We start from the raw sequence: 19,379 nt of genomic DNA on the forward strand, positions 1-19,379 counted from the left end.
TAATATGCCTGCCTTTAATCTAGATTTTTAATTATTGTTGGTTTTAATTTGTTGTAAACCACCCAGAGCTTATGGGAATGGGGTGGTACATAAAAATTTAAATATGTAAATAAATAACCAGCATAGCAAGGGTGGCTCTACCATTCTGCAAATATAATTAAGACTGACAGTTTACCCACCAGGAAAGGATGATGGTATTTAACTTTGGTTATGGAATGATAAAACCATAAAGGACCTTTTTAAATTAAAATTTAATGCAGTGGTCAATAGATTAAGTCACATTTGGGTCTTGCATACATCATGCACATAAGCACTCCCATACAAACACCTTCTGAAAGCATTGTCCAGTTTCTCTAATCCTCAGCTGCAATGAAAATTTGACTACAAAGGTTTTTCTCCACTCCAGTTACTGCCTTCTGTGGTTTCTCTCTCATGAATTTATTCTTGATCAATCACTGGCTAGGTGGAATAGAATGGCAATGGTTGCTATATTTTATAGTTCTTCTCTTCAGAGAGAGAAACTATGGAACATAGCAACAAAATAATGCCACTGCCAGGCTCATTTTTCTTGTCACTGAGGAAGAAGAGGGTAGTGGGTAGGGATGCATAAGGAATCCATTTGAAGGGTGGGAATCCATCAGACTCCCTGGGCTTGGCTCTCCAAACTACAGTCCATTTTGAGACTGAGTTCCTGGTGAGTGCACCCACTGTTCACAGGGCACCCACGAGGAATGGATCCCCATGCACTGCACAAGCAGTGTTCTTTGTACTACTGTGCCTTCTGCAAAAGAAGGCCGCTGGTTGTGCAACCTATGTTCCATGTGTGTTTGCTGACTTCCTCTGGCTCAGCTTATTTTGCAAGACTGGGCCAAACACAAAAGAAAGTCTGAGAGTACTAGGGAGTGGATTCCTCTAGGGTTTATTCCAGGCCCTCCTACTGGGAACCTCCCTGAAAAGAGGCAAGGACTATTTGAAACCTGTAGGCTTCTGCTTCATGGATTCATGCCATTAAAGAAACTCCTTAACTCAAGTTTTGTTCATAGGTATTATTACAAATGGCTCCATCAGTATGAAGAACATACAAATCATGTCAGAACCAGACCTTGGAAAGATATCAAAAGTTATTGCCTATACTAGAACATATAGTTAAAGTACTCTCAATATCTGATTCAGGAGTCTGAATATCCATCAGCCACAGACTTCTACAGCAGCTACAAATAAAGTATATTAACAAGTAATGAAGTCTGGAAAAAAGGGAAAGATGTTAAGCTGGCAGATAAAGGGAGGATCACAATAATTAGATTTGATGAAAACTTGTTTCAGGTAACACTACAATCTGACATACACAGTAGCTACTTAGAGGTACCACATCTGTTAATATTGCTGCCTAAATGGAGTATGACCCCCACTGTAGGAACCCTACTTTATTCAGTCTCACTGCAGTAAAGTGAAAACTGCTTCTATATTACAATGTTCAACAGCAAAGTTATTTAAGAACAATAAGATGACTCAAATTATCTCTTCTGGTAGGGGTATTAATATCAAGTTTAGGAACAGGTGGGCAATATACCCATCCCTGGAATGTGAATGGTACTTTTGACTTCATTCTTATTTCACATCATTATCTACTATATTGTTTCCCTGCATCTTCATATCTACTCAGTAGAATGCTACTCTTTTCACTGACCTATCAGGTTATTTCAGAACAGCTTTTACAAATTATGCTGAACGACTTCCTGAACATCAAGACTACTGCTGCATTACACACTGCAGCAGAAATCAAAGTCTGTGAATTTTAAGCAACTGCATCTTTTTGGACCATCTACTCTTACATTTCTACTGTTGTTCTTTTCCCCCCTCTCAACACACATCAACAGTTTTCAAACTGCAATCATATATCCTTGCTAGTCCTTCATAATGCAAGTAAACTGTAACATGCAAGGGAATTCTAGTATGTACAATCAAACAACAGCCAACAAAATCAAAGTATTCCTCCTGAATCAACCAATCTCAGAAGGCAGGAAAGAAGGATGGCCAACTAAAGTTGGAAAATAGCAAGTCAGGGAAATTCACAGCTGCAAACTCTTCTACGGCTTCAGAATTGCTAATACTGAAGGGTCTATCCAAGTCATGAGCAGGGAATTCTAGGCTTGCCTCCGACACACAAACCTCTGAATGTGCAGACAAAAAAGGTTCATTTAGCAATTAGTCCAGTGTAACAGATAGTTTGCCCTAAGATCCATATCTACACTTATAAATCCATATTGAAAATTCTCAGGCAGGCTCATACTATTAACTTCTGTGACAACTACAACAGCAATTTATCCCCACAGCCTGGATTATAACCAAAACTGGAAAGCAGTGTAGGACCTCTCTCCATCTGTGCCTCTTACCCATACAATCTACTTCTACACACATACTCCATTTGGAAGACTTGCAGTCAGGAAAGAGGACTTGACATCACTGGTACTCCACAATGATGAAAAGATGAGAAGGACAGCTGTAAAAGATCTAGCCTGGTGAATAGACCGGAGCCTTTCTGAACTGTATTTAAATTAGGCAGTTACAACACAAGCAATAGTAGTGCAGATTTTCTTTATTTGCATTATTGCACTGTATGAATGTTACATTCGCTTTATAATTAGTTCCATTTGAATTCATCAATGTTTTGTTAAAATGCTTCCTCAATCTTCAATTATTACATATTTTGCAAAGTTTATATTTATTGTAGTTCACTTTGAGCACAGTTTACTGCAAAAAAAGGGTGAACGAATTAATGTAAACTTAACTTGAACTATTTTTTCCTGCTCCAGCACTGAAGTAAGATCTGTCTCCCAATTCCCCTCTCAAATACCTGGCATGCTGTTTTGGCTGCCTGTTAGATGCAAAGAATGTTGGAGAAAGTATTTTTTCCAGAACTAATGAACCACGTCAATTCCTCTGGTTGGCTTGAAGCAACTTCTGGTCCACCTACCTCTAGCTGAGCTGAAGCAAGGCAGATGAAGTGGTTACTCTGGAAGTCCTCATGAGATTGAGTATTACGATAAAATATTATCCTATTCAGTTTTTTAGGTTTATTTAAAATAGGAACTTGAAAGCAATGGCAGGAAAAAGAAAGTAAGTTACATGAGAGGCTTTGGATCATGTTCCCTCCATTTTGCAAGTACTTAATACAAAAAGAGGGGTCTACCTATAACGAGTACTACTCAAACATTTGCACAGATAAGTTTCACATAATAACTCTGAATATGTTTAGTATTAGATTTATAGATTAAATATTAGATTTATATTATATTTAAAAATTCTAGACTGGCATTTTCTTACTAAAGTACTGGGCAGAATGGAAGCAATTCAGTTATGGAAGGCAAAGACAGGTGAAATAAGCTAGTATGAATTACTGAAGCAGATCTTGCCAAGAATGCCTTGAAACCCATGCACTAGATAAAAATCTGTGATTTAAAAACAAGTGCACTGAATGCTATTTCCTAACCACCATTGGGCAACTTCCCTAAGATGACATTTAACTCTTCTGACCAGTCATTAACTACCTTGTAAGGCTTACAGCAACTAACAATTACACATAAACTCTACCAGAGGAAGATATTCTTGCTAAAAATAGGTTGCAAGGAACCATGGAAATATATTCAGTCTGTAGTGAACGGAACTAATTCATTTACAGCCATTCCTGCAGCAATAAGAAATTTAGAAAGTCTAATATTCTAAGTTCACCTTCTGCTACCTAGGAAATTAAGGTCACATCAAAGAAGCAGAGCTGTTAGAAAGCAGGTGAAGCATCCATTTCAGATAGCAAATTGTGTCAGCAGATTATTTCACTCCTCCTCCCAAGCACCAGAGCTACACTACTGCCTGGCTGTAAACAGACCTGGAAAGTGTCCATAGGGCAGCATTTGTATGCCTCCTCCCATGCTCCTTCTTGGAATACTAGCAGCAAATTCTTATCAAATCCTTACTTCCCCAGTTGGGCATCCAAACAAAATTGCTACAAGTTGACAGAACCTAGTAAGAGCCTCCTGAGCAGCAGCTACCAAGACCAACCACCTGAAGTTAAGGAAGCAGGAGCAAACAAAAGAATATGATAAATTTTGGGGTATCTTTCTCTCAAGCCATCTTCCCTAAAACCACACATAAGCTACACCTATCTAGCTAGCAAAAGCAAGAGGTTCTCTTCTTCTTCATACTGTGTTCAATTCTGCACAGGAGGAGCAGGTAGTAAATGTAGTCTACAACTGAAACATTTCTAGGAGTAGAGGAGAAAATGGCAGCATGGCTGGGAAGCAGAGGAGGGGTGCTACTTCTGCAGGCTCAACAAGATGCTCTTTTCCGTATTTCCTGTAAAAACCTTCCAATGGCTATACACCCCTCTTCCTAGTTGCTAGGGAATCTGATCTGCTCCCAGAAGCCAGTTAGAAGTGCTTTAATAGAATGATTACATGTAAACCGCCCAGAGAGCTTCAGCTATGGAACAGCAAAAAAAATGAACTTAAAAATGATAAATATAGTCTTAGTCCTCCTCACTTCCATTCAAAATGAGTAGTAAATAGGCTTCTTCAGGCCACTTGAGTCTGCATCCTTCCAAAGGGCCCCTAGATGCTCTCTCATGCGTATTCCATAACTTATTACAATGGAGACAGAAGGCTAAGTTAGTAACTCTAATTTTCTCAAAATTAATGGGGACATATTTATAAGATTTACCTACATGCGCTCAAGGGTAGGACTGTATGAACCATGTTTTATTTGTTGTAGTGCATGTGCACAACTGTCATATTCAAAGTTTACTTAAGTCTTAATATTGTTTAGCACTATTTCCAAGTCTCAAGCTTAACAAAACATGTCAGCATGTAACAAATTCTACATTCTGTGTTCACAGATATATTTGTCAATTCTCTGCTCTGGTGGGTATTTTATTTCTGTGGTTCCATTATGACACAAAAGACTGCTTGCTACTCATGTAGGAGACATACCCCACCTCTCATCTACATTATTTCATTTTGTGACCTATGCAATAATTCAGGACACAGGAGGCTATCACAGTGGATGTTCAGAGAAATCTACAGAGGATGACCTCTGAGTGAAAATTAGATCCAATGGAACTCTCAAAGCCAAATCAGATATTTTCAGTAGTGACATTTAGCAGCTTAGCAGATACGTTTGTCAGTCAAAAATGGAGCTTGGATCCCCTTAAGAATAATCCTACTCACATATCATCATTTTCACATTATTTGAGCTTGCCTGCCTTCAAGAATAAGCCTATTCGTATTTCACCATCTTTACACTACTTTATGATTTATAAAAATACTTTAAGTTGAAATTAAATTTAAATTGGAAAATGACTCATTCACAAAATGTAAGCTACTAGTTAAAAATACAAAATTGAATTAAAAGTGTCAGGTTTTTCAATTAGTAAACTTTCTGTCAAACTGAAGACATGGCTAAGCATCATATATCACTTTGCACATCGCTGTTTGTCCAGTAAATGAATCATCACTGGAGGCTTTCCCTTACATATTTTTACTTTTCAAATTGACTGATGACCATGGAAAGTATAAGATCTCATTTTTCTCCACATCAGTTGAAACAAGCACTACTGTATGAAGAATACTGTTCTGTGCCAGTACAGTTCTCACTTTTCATAGGATTGCTATTCCTGGCATCTTGCATTTCTACAATTCTAGAAGGTTTCTAGAAGCCTTTTCCACCATCAGGAAAATATAACCCAGAAACTAATAAATTATACCACAGCCCGTGTAAGCCTTTCAGTTTTATAATGACCATTGAAAAGAGAAAAAAATCCCCAGAAAGTGAATAGTTTAATATTCAAAACTATGCTATCACCTTATGTAATTGTTAACTGCTTTAGAGCAGGGGTAGGCGATCTGGTGCCTGGTGTCCTCCAGAGATTTGGAAATCCAGCTAGCATAGCCAATGATCAATGAAAATGGGGGGAGCAGTCCAAGATGCCTGGAAGACTCCAAGTTGCCTACTCCTGCTTTAGATTATCAGCTTATGCAGCAAGGAATTTAGGCTTCAGTAAAACCAACCAGAAGTCTGCCACTGAGATATGGTAGAGGAGCTGCAGGCATTATACCTATGCAGTCCACAAGCATACATTTCAGTGAGTCTGATTAGCACAGACATAAATTCAGAACTAATTTCAGTAAGAGCATGAGTAGCAACGTTGTACCTAGCAAGACTTCTCTACTTTCTCACTTTGTACATTCAGTAGAGCTACATGCAGCAGGAGACTAGTTTAATTCAGTGTTCATCAATATTTGCTCCAGAAGAAAATTGTATTTAGGATTTTCCTCTGTCATGCAAAACTTTCTATGGAAAGATTTGGTGAACACAGCAAAATAGCAAATAAAATGAATACAAGTATCTGTGTAGTTTCGAGGCATCTAATAAGATACAATTACAATTACTTGAAACTAGAAATGGCTCACATTCCAGCCTTGCTTAGACTTTCTATTATGAAGTAGACAAATAACATTTTTTTCCCGAAGTACAAGATGAAGAGTTCACAAGTACACTGTGGTGAGATTACATATTGCTGTTAAAAATTTATCTTTATCAGTTCTATTGATATGTGTAAATTCTACAGAACAAATGTATGATTTTTTTATCACTAGTTCAAATGTTCTGGTATGATGTTTTCATTCTAGACAGTTTTTACACCATAAAACTGAAGCAAACAGTCATGTTATATCCACTAAAAGTGAACTCAGTTCTCATACGCCAGTCCTTAAATAGTCAAGGCAGCACTATCCATCACGAGAGGCATCAACCTTGAAGGAGTGCACAGAGTTTGCAAAAGCCATGTGTGAGGTAATGGTGACCAGAAACACAGTCTCTGTGGTTGGAAAACAGAACTCCACCATGAACAGAGATTCAAAGGGCTTTGTGACTGAGTTAGCATCATAGACCTTATGAGGGAATTGGGGCTTTTGCTGGTGGTTATTGGTTAAGTGTATGGGGTGTACAGGGTGTTCAGGGAGGGGTAGTACCTCTGGTGTAGGGGCATGTCGTGTCCTCTCAGGGCAACTCGTCCACCTTTGGTCCCCACTTATCACCCAGCTCTCACCTGTGGCTTCTAGGAGCTGTAGCATGCGCAGCAGCCACACCCCAGGCAACAGCTTCAACAGACTGGCCAAACCAGGTTGAGGGTAGCCGTTGGGTCACTGACCTTCGGTGAGATAGGGACCTGTCTATCCCGAGCATCTGAAGACAGACTCTGGCGGATTGAGCGGATGAGACCTTCTAGAATAGGACCAAAGGTCATGAAGGTGGTTTCTGCAAGCGTTGTGGTACACTAAGAGCACAGCAAGACACGAAGGTACCCTGGTCAGCCACTGTGCCCAGCCCATCTCCAACCATCTCGACTTTTGTCCTGCCACTGGAGCAAGATGGAATCTGGGAAGAGAGAGTGAGGCTGACTATGCGCACATCTCCCTCACTTTAATCCAATCCACGTGCATGTCTTGACATCCCAAACTCCCGTAAATCTCAAAGTCCTGTGGCGATGGGCAAGCGACGAAGCAGCAGGTGTGGATACACTGGGAGCAGTAGTCACGGACCTGCACACAAGCAGCTCAGGTCTTATGGTTATCTTCCTGCTGACCGAAGGAACAGCTGGATTCGGCATCTAACTGAGCAACTGAGCAGCCCTCTTCAGGACTGCACTGCTCACCTCCGTAGTAAGAGGAAGGGGCTAGAAAAGGTGCCCTAAACATTGTTTGCTTCATAGAACCCTGGCCAGCTGGAGGGGATCCCATCTCATGCAGTCAAACAACAAAGCTTCAAATAAAACGCAAGGTAACACCACTCACTATTGGCACATGGAACGTACACACACTTCAAGATAACCCCTCAGCAGATTGACCAGAAAGAACAGCCTTGATTGCCAGAGAGCTCGCAAGGTTTAACATCGATATTGCAGCCCTGTGTGAAACTCACCTAGCCAACGAAAGTCAGCTGACAGAAATAGGAGGCGGTTACACATTCTTTTGGTGTGGACGCAGCAGTGATGAATGTCGTGAATCTGGAGTTGGCTTTGCGGTTAAGAATCATCTTGTCCACACACTTGCCAGTCTTCGCAAGGGCGTGAACGACCGACTTATGACCCTGCATCTCCCACTACCGAGAGGAAAGCAAGCCACACTAATCAGTGCCCACGCACCCACAGTGATGAATCTGGATGAAGAAAAGGATAAGTTTTATGAAGATCTTGATGCCCTACTCTCATCTGTGAAGTGCACCCGTCGTCAGCTAAGAAAAATGCTTTCAACAACATTCACAGGACCATACAAAGCAAGCTTCGCAAGATGCAGGACTCCTGGCTGTGCCAAAGCAGATGAAATCCAGAAGTTTGCTGATAGAAATGATGCCAAAAGGTTCTACGAAGCCCTCAGATCCTTGTACGGACCTCAGCCCTCAGGGAGCTCTCCTCTACTGGACTCAGATGGTGCAACTCTCATTACTGAGAAGACTCTTAATTTTACAGCATTGGGCTGAGCATTTCCAATCCGTACTGAACTGCCCATCCTCCACCAATAATGAGGTGATTGACAAATGGCCCAGGCGGTTATCAATCACAGCCTGGATATCCCACCATTATAGAATGAAACCCTAAAGGCCATCAGCCAGCTGTCCAGTGGTAAGGCTCCAGGATCTGATGCAATCCCAGCAGACGTCTATAAGGAAGGTGGTGCAGTGCTTGTCGACAAACTCACCCAGCTGTTCCAGTCCTTCTGGAATCAAGGATCCATTCCTCAGGAACTGAAAGACGCGTCTATCATACACCTTGACAAGAGGAACATCACTGCTTTCCATTGCAGGCAAGATCCTTGCATGTGTGTTGCTGAATTGTCTGAATGACCACCTGGAAAAGGGTCTACAACCCAAGACACAGTGCGACTTCCACAAAGAGCGGGGCACTGTGGACATGATCTTTGCAGCCCAACAGCTCCAAGAAAAGTGTCAAGAGCACAATCATGAACTGTACACCATCTTCATGAATCCCACCAAGGCTTTTGACACTGTCGGTCACAAAGGTCTGTGGCACATCATGTCGAAGTTTGATAGATTCATCCTGACGGTACGTCAGTTCCACGACGGCATGACAGCTTGTGTTTTGGATGACAGAAAGGCTTCAGAGGCCTTTCCAATCACAAACTGCGTCAACTGCGTCAGCATAATGTTTTCAGCCATGCTGTCAGACGCCTTTCAGAATAGTTCCTTGAGAGTCAGCCTGAGATACAGGACCGATGGGAAACTGCTCAATCTGCGAAGACTCCAGGCTGTCACCAAGATAAAGGAGACTGTGCTATGAGACCTCCTTTTTGCTGATGACTGTGCCCTGAATGCTGGATCAGAGCAGGAAATGCAAACCAACATGGACAAATTCGCAGCAGCATGCAACAACTTCGACCTCATCAACACAAAAAAACCCAAAGTGATGCACCAGCCAGCTCCGAAATCCCAACACAAATGTTGCAACAGTAGTGCCCACACGTCTGCCCAACATGTGGCAGAACATTCCGTGCCCGTATTGGCCTTATCAGCCACCTGCGGACACACAGTGAACAGCCCACAGCTCGTTAGATGTCAAGGTCCTATTCGAAAATGATGGATGAACATCATCGGTTAAATCATTAACACAACTTTTTTGTGTAGATGGGAGATGTGTATTGTGTAGATGCGGTAGGCTGAGATAAACAGAGGAAAGGACTAAACCTTTTTAAAAGAAATTGAGAATGAATGTTCTGCCACAGGAGGCTTGGTCTTGCTGTGTTACAAGAGTGAAAGTCTGAATGACACTACTTACAGCTCATCACAAAGTATTCATCCCTCTGCATACATGGAGGAGGAGTGTGTTCTCTCTTTAGATTTCAATCACAAATTTTCTATGAGAATTTGGAACAAGGTGGTGAACAGAAAGAGCAGATCTCTTCCTGGACCCTGTATAAAATCTCCATTTTGCAAAAAACTGGTAGGAAAGAAGGTTTTGTCCACAACTGTTTGTGAAGATTAGAGTCAGCAGTATCTGGACTGAAACCAGTGGGTTAAACTCTGTTAAACACTGGGTGGGTGACAGGAGCTAGTAGCAGGCCAAGGGACTTAACTCTCTTCTGGACATAAAGTCTGGTGCCTGGTGTCATATGCAATGACATTTTGGACCTAAGTCATGGGTCCTCAAACTACAGCCTGCGGGCAGGATATGGCCTGCCATGCCCATTTATCTGGCCCGCCTCAGAGGTTTAGGACCCCCCATGCCTGCGCCTGCTGCTGCCGCCCACCTCACAGCTGCACACGAGTGGCAGTTTGCTCATTCAAGGATGGTTTTGGACTTGCTGGGAGATCTCTGAGCAAGCAAGCAAGCCACCACCGCCTCACTGGCCCACAGCCACTGCCTTTCAACTGGCCCCCTGTTGAAAAAGTCTGAGGACCCCTGACCTAAGTTAACCATAACTGGTGGCTGAAGATACAGAGGCAAGCTAATTAAAATCACTGGATCAAGTTACACTGAAAGAGCAGTTACAGAAGCCTTGGAATGTGCGTGAAGGTCTAGGCTTCCAGATTTCCTGAAAATGAAGAAGGGGCTGTTGTTGCATCCAGCTCTTGCCATCCACATTCGTAGCAGTGCCTTTCAAGAGGCAAACAATCTTTGCAGTAATATGAAGGGAATGAGTAACAGTGATAATGAATGCTGTTTTCTCTTGGCAGTATGAAGAGGTCCTGGAGGAAACTCTCTGAGGAGACTGATGATACCAGAGAGGCTTGTTGGCGCCAAAGCAATCGGTACGTATGAGGGGATTGGCAGTGTGGTAAGTAGCACAATATGGGAAAGAAATGTTGGGCAGGGGGACTCGCCCAACATGGATCCAGGCATTAGACTTGTGTTCAGCTAGGATTCTCCAGAAATGGCACTGGTGGGTGTGGAAGTGGTTGCGGGCAATTGTGTTGGAACCAACAGAGGTTCCTGTTCAGTGCTGGATTCAACTGGACAGGTTGTCTTTTTCATTTTTAGCAGCAGGGTGTTTTGAATTGGCATTTGCCTATTTGACTTACCCAGTTTCAACCATGGGTACTGAAGGGTCAATCTCAAGGAAATGCTCCAAGAGGAAACCCACAGTTGTTGTACTTGGATTTCCCCCAAAAAGGAGGTTGGGTGGCTGTTTTCTCCACAAGACAAGATGGGGAAGGAGGCAATCTCTTACAGACAGCAGTCGTGGCAGTGTGTAATGAATGGTTTTGTGTATCCAAATCTGCTGCTTTCAATGCTTGTTTCCAGAGGGAAGTGCAGAAATATGACAGCTTATTCCTCTCACCTTGTTTAGTAAATGCTTTGCAGTAAGTGTAAGAATCTTCTCTGTGAGTTTCCCAAAGGCACTGAACACACTTCATGTATCTGTCAGCATGGAAACTTTTTGGAAAAAGTCATAAAAGCCATGCAGAGGCAGACAGAAGCTACACATCGAATGTACAACAGAAGGAGAGTGAGGTACTTACCAAAAGCTCTGTTTAGCTTTAGACTGCTATTTTGCATAAGCATGTAACCCCCTCCCTATGTGATTCCCAGAGACTGTGAATTCATATTTATATTATACACAATAGAACATTATATAAATTGTTATTATATGCGCAATCACAAATAGGGAAAATTCATGTGGCAATCAAAAATAGGACCTTTAATGGAGAAACCATGCATTTAGGGTTTCCCTCCTCTAACAAATGTAAGCAGTACCTACATTGTCATTTACAGATGTCCAAAAATTCTGGCTAGACTAGATAGCCCATGTTTTTCCTCAATTAGCTGTAAATTCTTATTTCATTATGATGCTGCAAAATATTCCAAGCATTAAGAAGTGTAAGTAAAGAAATGTGCACATGAAAACATACTTCCATGAAAAATCCTGAATAAACTGCCCAGAGCTTCAGCTACTGGGCAATATAGAATTCAAATAACAAATGGATGTATGGATGGATAGATGAATGAATACAGAAGAGCTTTTCCAAAAGATATGGACAGAAAATTTGTGAACCAGCATGTAAAGCTATTAAAATATATGTCACAAAAAATATTACACATAAAATAAAGCATTCTAAAATCCACATTCAGGCAATACCTCTATTGGGTTAAAACAAAAATGCACAACTTATGAGAAGATGTTTGAGAGCCCTTCGTCAGGCAAATTGTTACAAAAATTCTCAAGGAGACAAGAAAAGGAGAAAAATTAACAATGATGGCATGAAGTTCATAGGGTTAGAATCTTATAATGAAGGAGGGTAGGAAGATGTGGCATAACAAAACTGGATTAGGCTCTAGTAGTTCCATGTAGGGTTTAGGTTATACACAGGACACTTGGAACAAATGAAATGTAACTGATGACTGATGCTCTCTCTATACCAACTCACTCATTTTTCTTTAAATAAAGACCCCGATATTCAGATTTTTCTCCAACCTTAGCCAACACAAACAGAAAACAAAAGTAAAAAGAAATAGAGCTATTTTGTTATTTGCAGAACTGGAGATTAATTTTGGGTGTTGTACTATGTAAGAAAAGTCAATACAAATTCTACTGAACTGTGTCACCTGTAATGGAAGAAAGGTAATGCTTCAAGAGTAAAGTTCCATCTTCAGGTGGTAGCTTCCAGGGATAGAAGAACCAACAATGTTTGAGCTCACTCAAAAGGATGGTTCACCTAATTCTTGTTCGTTTCCAACATGTCTTTCATTTTTTCTAAACAAGAAAGCTGTACATTTCAAACAGGGCAGCACTTCACATTTCCTATCCCATTGACTAAAAGATGTAAATGTATGTTAGGGATGGGGCAAAGTCTTTCAGAAGCCATCCCTCTAGCATCTGCGGACTTCCTCTCAAACATGGCCCGGTCCTGTTAGAGCAACCCCAAAAAAAGGCCCACAAATACTTGAGGAGCCCCAGCTGCACAACCAGCAACCTTTCCCACCAGATGTAGTCACCCAAAGGGCAACTCCAAGATGAGGAAGAGGGGCACTGCTAGAGGTAGTGCAGGGCACCATTCCTGACAGCCCCAGCAACCAAACTTCTTCCACATCTAATAAGGATCTCTCTGCTCTTTAGCTTTCTCCCATCATGACATGTTTAAACTTTCTCATCCAGAAAGACGCAGTAAGTGTTGTGAGTTGTGTTTCTCCTTCCAAGCAATCTGCCTCACCAGAATTTCTTTGCTAATAATCTTTATTGTTACATACAAGTCTGTGTGTGTACACAAAGTGAAATGTTGAACCCTTTCTGACATTCATTACCCAAAACTCTCTTTATGAACCCTTCTATGTCTCTACTTTGGAGGAGGAGCACTGTGAAAGCAGGCATGCTCTCCAATGATGATGTCCAGCAATCAAGTTTACCTCTTCAGAAGGTAGGAGTTTCCCATCAGAGAAACTATCTATTTAAATGTCCCCTCCCTCAGGAGGCTGCAGCTCTTCCCTGTTCCCACTGTCAAGTAAAATAGTCCCTAATTCCCCCCATATCTATTTCCTGTGGAGTCTCAGGACCTTGGATCACAGCTGAGGTTTGAACCATTTCAAAAACAGTCTTATCTTTGGAATATGAGTTGTCACTCCTACCAAGCTGACAGTCCTGTGAGCCTGAGCTCTGACAGGACACGGGTGCACGAGAGTGAAGATAAAAATGCTCAAGGAGGTGGATGAAAAGAGTATGTTGTGCATGTGCAAAAACATAATGCACAGTGTATGTGAGAGACAGACTGCATATGGATGCATATGAAGTGTGTGAGTGTGGGGACAATGCCCACTTGGGGGTCCAACCATACCAACTTTTGTCATAAGGCTCCCTACAAGTTCCCTACATGGTGAAATGGCTCTTGGACCAAAAAATATTCCCCATCTTGAGCTAAATAAATAGCCACCATAGCACTTTATATAACATTTTTAAGTGTTCAAAGATCTTCATGTTCATTATGTATTTTTAATCCTTACAACCTTGGGGAGAGGGGCTCTGAAGGTGAAACAATGGCTTGAACAAGGCAGAAGCAAAATTTGAATTGGAAGAAACTGACTAATAGTTCAGTGTCAACCACTATACTATACCAGTTTGCTAAGTAAACTTATGAAGATTTGTGGCTATTTCAAAACACTGTTTAAGTAGTTTGTTCCATTAAAGACAAATAAGAAATTATTATCTTAGATCAAGCTAGCAGTTTGAAATGTTAAAATCTGAAGTGACTGAAAAGCACGCCGGGGACAGGTGGGGGTTGGAAGTCCACCTCAGTCTGTCAGGTTTGCTCCCTTTGTTTTGTTTTGAGTTTGGAATCTTACTATCTATGAACAGTAAAGGATAATTGCGAGTTGGTTCCACCCCAACCCTCCTACAGAGTGGCTTGTCCTGCATTCCTACACAGTTAGAACTTATATGAATCACTCAAATTTCAAAGCATGGATGACCCTAGTCTTTTTCATTCATTTGAAACAAAGAAACACTTGGCAAAATAGGGATGGCAGTTGCCATAGCATCCTTGGAAAGTACTTTTCAGGAAGCCTGATAATTTAGGTGACATATCAAAACTTTTTATTCACAAGAGCATTTTGTTCATTTATGATCGGATGTTATTGCTTCTCTTAATTGTTTGTTACCAATGCTTTCAATGGGCAGTATTTTATGCTTTGATATGTTGTTGTATAACTTTGCACATGGTAACATTCTTCCTAGATATATCTTTTTTAAACTGCCAGTAATTCAATTTGAAAGTGCATCACTCCCTCGCTTACATTGCCTACCTCTCTTGGTTGATCTGCACAGTTCCTTAGGCATTTTCTGTAAAAACTCTTTTACAGTAGAGCATATTTTTTATTTCAGTAGCCTAAGAAAAGTTATTGGTTTCTTTAAAATATTTTTATAGAAAAACTACAGGTTATTCTCTCAAGAACACCTATTAAAAACTTCTGCTAGTTTGCCAGCTGTGCTGTCCAAAAGCTGTGCCCACAATCTAATTGTCATGTCCTCCCACCACCGCATTATACTATTCTTCCACATGTTAGTATGGGTTTAAGTATCCAAATATGGTGGAATGAAAACAAACAGCAAAAGTATTCAGAGTGGCATCTGTGAAAACCACAGAAGGAAGATAGCAGCACAGAGTCTGGTGAACTACAAGGCTGTTCTTTTGGCCAGCACTTCAGCTAGAAAATGACAAGTGGACATATGGAGAACACAGAAGATGGAAGATGGGAAGAGAGAGTCAACTTCAGGAGTAATGCAAGCAGCAATTAATCTCTTACTAGAGGCTGGATGGCTGGTGAGGCTCCTAGAGTGGCCACTCTTTCCAGATGACCCTGTGACAGTTGAATATCGTGACCATGGAAACCATAATGGCAGCTTAGGCTGTCATGAGAAACATATGTGGTACTGATATGTTTTAACCTGGCTTGTTCTGGTGGTTGCTGCTGCAAGTGAAATGAGTTCTGGGCTATATATATTGTTCTATTTTATATACAGGCTTCAATGTGAGTTGAACTGTTAATGCAAGTTAACATCATAGTGTAATACTGAATATGACAATCCTATTGAAAAGTTGATTCTAAAGCTAGGTTTTGCTGATTTGTTTTTAAATGAATTATTTAGAAATGTAAATGTTATGTTCGCTTTGACTTATATTGTTACAGCTGTCTAATTATTGATTTATGTTGATTTTTATGTTGGCAATTTGTTATAATTTATTTATATTGATATTTGTATTTTATGTAAGCCGTCCTGAGGCTTTTGCAATGGGACGGCATATAAATATCACAAATAAAGTTTGATTTTACTTTGTTGCTAAATTTGAATTTAGTTTTTGTTATTTAATTGTGAGAACTTACTATGAATTATCAGCAGAATGCTTAATCTGGGTATAATATTGTCTTTTGTCTAATATTGTATTTTTAACAATATGTTTTGACTGGCTTTCTGGAATGCTGTGTTTACATTTTGCTGAATGTTTTGAAATCAATTAATAAACTATCATTAAAATGTTGATATTATATTTTCAACATTTTCAACATTATAATATTCAACATTAAAATGTTGATATTATATTTTCTTATGTACCACTATTATGGTTTATGCCTTACCACTGTATTCTGATAGTGTTGTAAAGCATTTTGACTACCATTTTACATTGGAAAGCAAAAGTAGATGTTGTCATCTCTTGCCTCCATTATGAAACCTAAACTAAACAATTACAATCACAGGAGCACCAAAATGGTTGAACAATACTGTCCAAGTCAAGACTACCCTTGCCAGTATAAAGAATTCAAGTGACATAGCAATTAAATCAATTTAAATATAGCAAATCAGCCATATATTTTAAACAAATCAGCACTATGAAAAAGACTTCCAATAAGCCTTTGAAAAGTAAGTTGCTTGCAGGTAAGGGCCAAACCAATATAGTACCAGTTCAATATTCAGATATGCTAAAGTGCATTAACTCTTCAAACATGGAGATTTTCCAGTCTGGGAAAGACTGAGGTAGATTTCTAACCTTAAGTATGCTCCTCAATTATTCAGTAGTTAGCAAAGACACCAACACTCAAGTTACCTGAAGGAATCTCCTACCATAGATATGTCAGCTCAGACACCCTTGTACTAATTTCCACTAATAAACATGAAGGCTATGGCTGATATTATACCTTCTACTAGGGCAAATGACTGGCTTCACACAGGATGAGAACCTTGCTCACCTCCTTAATGATAAGCCCTCCCCTCCATAATCTAGATGTCTAATTCTTTAGCAGTCTTACAAGGGGAAAGGCTGAGCATTTGTGGTCCTTCAGATGTTTTGGCCTACAATTCCTATCATTCCTCACCAATGGTTATGCTGGATAGGATCATGGAATTTATAACCAAGATTCTGGGAAGCCATAAGGTGTCCAAAGGTGCCCTAAATTAGAAGGACCACCAGGACACCTTTCCTTTTAAACAAGCAATACAACCAGTTCAACAGATGAAATTGCACAGCCTGGCCTAAACATTTGCACTGATCATGACCTTCTACTCCCTTTCCACTAAAACTCTCATTCTACAACAATCTAACACCCTTATCCCTTCTATATCTTACGAATTCAGTTTATTGCTAACTCACAGTATTTTGTTTACTCGCCTGCTGAGTTTTGCTATTAAAAAAATTACTGAAAGACTAGCCACAGAAGGAATGACTTTTGTTCAGGAGGATAAGGTGTAAAGTGCTATCAAAGGGGATAAGAGCAAGACTTTATGGGGAGTGCCTGGGTGACGGAAAGGATACTTTAAAGGTGTATTTTGTTCAAGGATGTCCTAAGATTGGTCAAAGTTTTTCAAAGGGAGGGGTCAGTTTTTGTTTCTTGCCCCATTTCTGAAGCTGATCAATTACTAATACACAATAATTACTGAGTGTGGTAGATGGGTAATCTGAGAAAACAAGGAAACAAGAAACCAACATTAGGCAAAACAAGGTCCTTTATTTCAGTATCTGCAGGCCAGATCCTAGCTTTTTGAACAAAATATGATTTTAAAAACTATGATTTTGCACAGCCTTCTGAAACTTGGCCCCCTCTGTTTTGGATTATAGCTGTCAGCATTCCTGACCATCAGTGATGCTGGATGAGAATGATGAGAAATGAAGTCCAAAACATCTGCAAGACATCAGACTGGCAAAGACTCACTTAGCATTCTGTATAAACAAGAAGTTATGTGTAGCATCTCAAGAACCAATGATGTTATAATTGTTATGAACAGGTCTCTCCCTTCCTGTTTTCCTTTCCAGCAGACTTAGACAGGAAACACAATCTTTTTATTAAATTGCTACCAGATTGCAAAATAGTGTAAATCAAAGTAGTATTCTCTTTGACATGTGGAAGAAGCATCTGCCCATGCAAAGAGTTGATGCCTAAGTAAAATATCCCCCCTTCCCTCCATTTCAGAAAAGATTCTGTTTGAGGACCAGACGGGAGTGTCACGTACTTTTTAACTGGTCCATTCCCTTTACCTGTTGTCTCTTAAGGTCAAGTATTGCCACTCAATCTCCTCCTCACCCTCTGGTTCTGAAATGTCCTCTTCCCTTTCCAAAGTCAGCTGGTTTTCGTGCTTGGTCTGAGAATCTTTACTAGGTATTCCTGAAACAAAGTCATCTGCCCCTCTTCTTCCTCAGAACTGGACAAATCTATCTGAACAAACTGTAATGTCCAAGAGCCAGGGCCCCCTTTCTACAGTAATTCTTCTTGCAAGGTTCAAAGCAAAGTTCTTTGAAACCAATGTGTATAGCATGAGACTGTACAACTGTGAGAAAAGTCAGAGACTGCTCATTTGTACTGTGAACCTATCGTGAAGGCAACAACTCAAAGACAGTAATCTATTGAATCTCTTTTCAATAAAAGAGCATGCTTTAATGTATCATATGTAAATCCTGTCTGAATGCATCAGTCTGAATGTCTGTCCATATGTGATACTTCCATTTTCATTCTCCTCTTACCTTACTTGCAAGCTAAGGGTTATCAACTCTGATGGAACTCCAGTTGGGTGTTCAGTGACTGTTCAAATATGCCACCTCATGATCAAGCACTTTCCCTTCCTTCATACATGCTCCATTTCCTCCTAACCTCTGATTTCATAGTAACCACCATTTGCTGTTGCACCTGAAATAGACGGACTGTTCGGGGAGAATTACAGTTTGTAGTTCCCACTTCTAGTTTGTGGACATACTTTATCCAGATGCAATGAAAAAATACTGGTTTGCCACAAAATCTGACATTAGAATGCAAATGAAGTACAGAGGGGACTAACCTGATATTTCTTCATTTTACATCTAAACCAGCTCAATTTTTCTGATTAAAATCCTTCCAATTTCAATGACTCGAACTTATATGTCTTTCAAAGTTTCAAAAATAAGAACTAATGCTTTAAAAAGATTCTAAATTTGGTTTACCATGAACAGAAACCTTATATTCAGGTGCAAACTATTGACATCCAATGAAGTTTATGAGCAGCTATATCTAAACAGGCCAAGTATTATGCATCAGAATTTATTCTTTCAGTACTAATTACAGTAGATATTTACAAGGGTAATTAGCACAAGTAGTTTGTTTGTTTGTTTGTTTATTTAGAAAATTTCTATGCCGCCCCATTCGCCGAAGCCTCGGGGCGGCTCACAAAACATTAAAATATAATACATTAAAAATATAAAACAAATTTACAATATAAAATAAGTCACCCTGGCCAAAGAATAAAGGAAATAATATTAGCAATTAAAATGACGTTTGAATAAGAAGGTCTTCACCTGGCGCCGAAAAACAAATAACGACGGCACCAGGCGGACCTCCCTGGGGAGCGCATTCCATAGTTCAGAGA

At 40.2% G+C, this 19,379-nt stretch overlaps 1 protein-coding gene across 6 annotated transcripts in view; it reads right to left on the reverse strand.

The window, feature by feature from the left end:
• NUMB (NUMB endocytic adaptor protein) overlaps positions 1–19,379 on the reverse strand; it is an 80,856-nt gene that overhangs the window by 40,029 nt on the left and 21,448 nt on the right. Inside the window, exon 1 of one of the 6 annotated variants that reach the window (XM_044436061.1) lies at positions 7,972–8,294. The exons of the other annotated variants lie outside the window; for them this stretch is intronic. The gene's annotated coding sequence lies outside the window, so the exon portion shown is untranslated. Of the gene's footprint in view, positions 1–7,971; positions 8,295–19,379 lie in introns of those variants that run through there. 6 annotated transcript variants of the gene reach the window in all.

Source organism: Varanus komodoensis, unplaced genomic scaffold, assembly GCF_004798865.1.
Source record: "Varanus komodoensis strain SLA01 unplaced genomic scaffold, ASM479886v1 scaffold3, whole genome shotgun sequence".
NCBI classification, from domain to species: Eukaryota; Metazoa; Chordata; class Lepidosauria; order Squamata; family Varanidae; genus Varanus; species Varanus komodoensis.